Raw genomic sequence first — 5130 nt, forward strand, 5'->3', positions numbered from 1 at the left:
CCATCACTATTTGGAAATTTCACCATCCACGAACCGACATCCTCCATCCGGTCTATGAGATAAGTGGCAATAGGGCGGTACACGAACCTGTCATCGTCCCTCGCATCCATGAAACGTATGATGGCCAGTGATTGCAATGGGCAGATTTCCAACAACCCTCTAAGTTCCCTGACCAAGCAATTCTGCCATTTGCTTGGGCTGTATTGATGCCACAAGCCAGATAAAAGCTATATGTAACTGTTTTGAAGTAGTTGTGGCCGAGTGGTTAAGGCGATGGACTACAAATCCATTGGGGTCTCCCCGCGCATGTTCGAATCCTGCTGACTACGAGTCTGCTATTTTTTGGTGTTATGATCGTTAAAAAAAGTTCTGTGACAATGTTATGTATTTTGAAAAGAATTGTGGTTCATGTATGCTTCAGAAGACCTTTTGAATGTACACAGTGACACAGGCAAGCATAAGGCTTTTTAAATATTAGCAGGTCTGAGCAGATGCCTTATGCACTAGGTGTGTGGTGTGCCGTGATCGTATAGTGGTTAGTACTCTGTGTTGTGGCCACAGCAACCCCGGTTCGAAATCCGGGTCACGGCAGCAGTTTCCATTAGACGAAGAAAGCTAGCTCATTTTGACACTTCTGCTGACACAAGCCTTTCAACTGTGTGTGTTCTCTCAAGCTCTGCTGTGTCCTGTGCTTTGCCCATCCAGCCAAAAGAGTACAGTAGTGCAGAACGGTGTAGTCATGGCCGAGTGGTTAAGCTGACTAGGCTTGCTCTCTGTTTTGCTTTGGCTTTATTCTCTTGTTTTAGAGTGGCTGTCACTTAGATTCATTAATTATGCCTTTGGCCGTGTCTTTGTACAAGATTCTTCTTTTGTATTTCACTTGCTGATCCGTGTCTCGTTTCGAGCCTGAAGTGGGCACTGTTCCAAAAGGTCCAAGTCAGGCAGTAGGAGCTGTGGCTTTGGTACCCCCTCATGACTTAGAGGCCTTAAATAGCAAGTTCAAGAGTAAATGCTTGATATTGAGTAGAGAATCTTCCATATCAGAGCAATGAAAGGTTGCCTTTCTACTGGCTTTTTGGAATATTACTGCTTTATCTTCTTAAAGGGAAGAAATTCTCATGTAAATGCATAGGTCCTCCACTCAAAGAGCTCTTATGTTCTCTTTTATAAAAATGAAGTGTGCTCATTGTAACATTTTAGTAATAATTACTCGGCTCTCTAGACCAAAATAGATTGGGAAAGCTGCCATAAAATGGATCCCAGACTTTTTTTTAGCATTCCCTTCCTGCCAAGAGCAGCACAACGCCCCCAATCCTTATTCTTTGTAGAGTTCATTGCAAAGTAACTCAGTCAACAGGTCAAGTGCACATATTGGCTGGACTGTCTTTATATTAGCGGGGCTGTCAAAGCTTTCAGGAGCCTGGGTAGCTCAGCAAGTAACGCATGAAACGTTTAATCTTAGGGTACAGGGTTGATGTCCCTGTTTGGGCTATCAGTTTACAGTGAATCATATTTCCCATTTCCCTTCTAAATGAATGTATACTTGATCTCTTGGATGTGAGAAACATCCAAAAGGGATAATGTCCAAGCTGAATTTCTTCCCATTTTAATTTAGGTTTAGCTACTGGAGGGCTAGGTGGCAATCTCTAGAGGGAAGTATGACGAAGCTGGCAAAGCTGCTGCTTTGAGAGCAACACTGGCAGGTTTGCCTGACCAAGCAGTTCTGCCATTTGCTTGTGCTGTATTGATGCCACAAGCCAGATAAAAGCTACACATGACTGTAAAGTAGTCGCGGCCGAGTGGTTAAGGCGCTGGACTTGAAATCCATTGGGGATTCCCTGTGCAGGTTTGAATCCTGTCAACTTTGGTGCTGCTGTTCATCTGCTTCCTTTTTTGGTATTAAGATCGTTAATAAAAAAGTTATTTGCTAATGCTATGAATTTTGAAAAGAATTGTGGTCCATATATGCTTCAGAAGTTATTTTAAATGTAAGCCTCACAAACTCCCCCCAATAACTTTCTAAAATTCGGCCAATCCGTACCCAAAATTAGCGGATGGGTGAGGCGGGAACTAACCGCTGCCACCACACTATGTTTTTCTCCCCGGAATTTGATCGCCAGAGTCACCACGGGATACTTGTGAATATCCCCATGCACACACCTCACCCTCACCAGTTTAGCTGAGCCCAGAGCCCCCGGGTTGAACCAAGCGTTGGTGGATGGTGGTCTGGTTACAGCCGGTATCCAACAAAGCTTGGTATGTACCCCCCTGGATCCTTACCGGAATCCGATACGCTCCAGCCCGATCGGGGGCAGCCTGCGGAACATCGGAGACCCGCACCACTGCCCCTATTTCCATCAGCGGACACTGATCCCGGAAGTGGTCCGGGTCTCCGCACCTCCAGCAGACCGGCCCAGGCGCCGCGGCCGCACCCGTGCTGGCGGGTGCCCCCACATGAGGAGGAGAGCGGCTGAAGGACGGGGAAGGGCTAGGCGGGTGTTCCCAAGGCCGGGAAGCTGGTCTCACAAACGCTCCTCGCCTGCGGGGGGCAGGAACGGACCCTGGGGAGAGAGCAGAGCGAGAGGGAAGAGGGGAGGGAAAAAAAACAGGGGAAGACACAGGGGAAGGGGAGACAGAGAGAGAGGGCTCATCCGCCCTGGGAATCGCCGCCATGTGGTCCTCCGCGAGTCGGACGGCTTCCTCCAGCGACGCCGGGCGGTGGCACTGGACCCACTCCGCCCGTCTTCGGGGCAAGCGCTGGACAAACTGCTCCAGTACCACCTGATCGACTAGCTCCTCGGCGTCGCGGTCCCGCGCGAGCAGCCACCTCCGACAGGCATCACGGAGCCGCTGGGCTGAACGCAAGCGGGCGGTCGGATTTATCGAGCTTCAAGGCCGGAAGAGCTGGCGACTTTCTTCGGGACTCTGACCAACCCGTTGCAAGATGGCTCTCCTCAGATCAGGATAAGCCAGGAGGCTTGTTGCCGGCAGCTGTTGCGCCGCGAGCTGTGCTTCCCCGGACAACAGAGGGACTAGACGGGCTGCCCATTGGTCTTGGGGCCACCCCCAAATTTCCGCCGATCGTTCGAACAGATCGATGAATGCCTCTGGATCATCTGCCGGCCCCATCTTCTGTAACGCGGGTGGGGGCAATTTGGCGCGAGTGTCCGGGGTCGCGGCTGCGGCTGGAGCGGCCTCCTGGCTGAGGAGGCTCCGGATGGCGTGCCGGTCCTCTGCTTGAGCCCGCATGATCTCGAAGAACCGAAGATCCTGGTCTTGCCGGAGCTCAAGCAGGGGATTGTTGGTGGCTCTGATGGAGTGTAGCGAGGGACTGGAGGACTTCCGTCAGCTGGGAGGACTCTATGGGGCGACTCTGTTCCATCATCAATTTTTCCCGGGTTTCAGCACCAGTGTAGTGACTTTCTCAAGGAGGACAGGAAAACAGGGGGTCTGGCACAAGGTAAGTCTTTTAATTGTTTTTTTATAATGTGCACACACACACACGTAAGCACAGAAACGCTGAGTGGCTGTACGTCCGTCTCCGCCTCTCTCTGCTCTGTGGCTGCTGGCTTTTTAACCGCTCTCCTCGCTCTACTGCAATTAGAGACAGGTGTTAGACATAATTTAGCCCAGGTGTGAGCGCCCTTACCGCTTTTCTCTCCCGGACGGGCGCTTGACCACGCCCCCGCTGCCACAGTTTACTTTTTTTTTTTTTGGAGTGTTATCTTTCAAAAACATAAACCTCTGAAACACACCGTGGGTCGTGTGCGGCACATCGGACCGGCAAAGCGTTAAGCAATTTTGAGCGTGGCATGGTTGTTGGTGCCAGACGGGCTGGTCTGAGTATTTCACAATCTGCTCAGTTACTGGGATTTTCACACACAACCATTTCTAGGGTTTACAAAGAATGGTGTGAAAAGGGAAAAACATCCAGTATGCAGCAGTCCTGTGGGCGAAAATGCCTTGTTGATGCTAGAGGTCAGAGGAGAATGGGCCGACTGATTCAAGCTGATAGAAGAGCAACTTTGACTGAAATAACCACTCGTTACAACCGAGGTATGCAGCAAAGCATTTGTGAAGCCACAACACGCACAACCTTGAGGCGGATGGGCTACAACAGCAGAAGACCCCACCGGGTACCACTCATCTCCACTACAAATAGGAAAAAGAGGCTACAATTTGCAAGAGCTCACCAAAATTGGACAGTTGAAGACTGGAAAAATGTTGCCTGGTCTGATGAGTCTGTTGACTGTTGAGACATTCAGATGGTAGAGTCAGAATTTGGCGTAAACAGAATGAGAACATGGATCCATCATGCCTTGTTACCACTGTGCAGGCTGTTGGTGGTGGTGTAATGGTGTGGGGGATGTTTTCTTGGCACACTTTAGGCCCCTTGGTGCCAATTGGGCATCGTTTAAATGCCACAGACTACCTGAGCATTGTTTCTGACCATGTCCATCCCTTTATGGCCACCATGTACCCATCCTCTGATGGCTACTTCCAGCAGGATAATGCACCATGTCACAAAGCTTGAATCATTTCAAATTGGTTTCTTGAACATGACAATGAATTCACTGTACTAAAATGGCCCCCACAGTCACCAGATCTCAACCCAATAGAGCATCTTTGGGATGTGGTGGAACGGGAGCTTCGTGCCCTGGATGTGCATCCCACAAATCTCCATCAACTGCAAGATGCTCTCCTATCAATATGGGCCAACATTTCTAAAGAATGCTTTCAGCACCTTGTTGAATCAATGCCACGTAGACTTAAGGCAGTTCTGAAGGCGAAAGGGGGTCAAACACAGTATTAGTATGGTGTTCCTAATAATCCTTTAGGTGAGTGTATATCACTGTTACCTCAGTTTTCAAAAATACTTGAAAAATTGTTTATAAACAGATTGGACTCCTTTCTAAATAAATACGATGTACTAAGTGAGCACCAATATGGATTTAGGAACAACTGCTCTACATCCTTAGCTGTGATGGAGCTTGTTGAACATGTTGCAGCTGCAGTTGACCAAAAACTCAATACAGTGGGTGTGTTTATTGATTTGTGTAAAGCGTTTGACACTATTGACCATGCTTTATTGTTGAAAAAATGTGAACAATATGGTTTACGAGGGGTCAC

At 48.9% G+C, this 5130-nt stretch overlaps 1 non-coding gene across 1 annotated transcript; it reads left to right on the forward strand.

Annotated features, from left to right (window-relative positions):
- The first annotated feature begins 247 nt into the window (after nucleotides 1–247).
- trnac-aca (transfer RNA cysteine (anticodon ACA)) lies at nucleotides 248–329 on the forward strand. Its single transcript has one exon. It is a non-coding gene; the product is annotated as a tRNA-Cys (tRNA).
- The last annotated feature ends 4801 nt before the right edge of the window (nucleotides 330–5130 follow it).

The sequence above is a fragment of the Xyrauchen texanus genome, chromosome 6 (genome assembly GCF_025860055.1).
Source record: "Xyrauchen texanus isolate HMW12.3.18 chromosome 6, RBS_HiC_50CHRs, whole genome shotgun sequence".
Classification (NCBI taxonomy): domain Eukaryota; kingdom Metazoa; phylum Chordata; class Actinopteri; order Cypriniformes; family Catostomidae; genus Xyrauchen; species Xyrauchen texanus.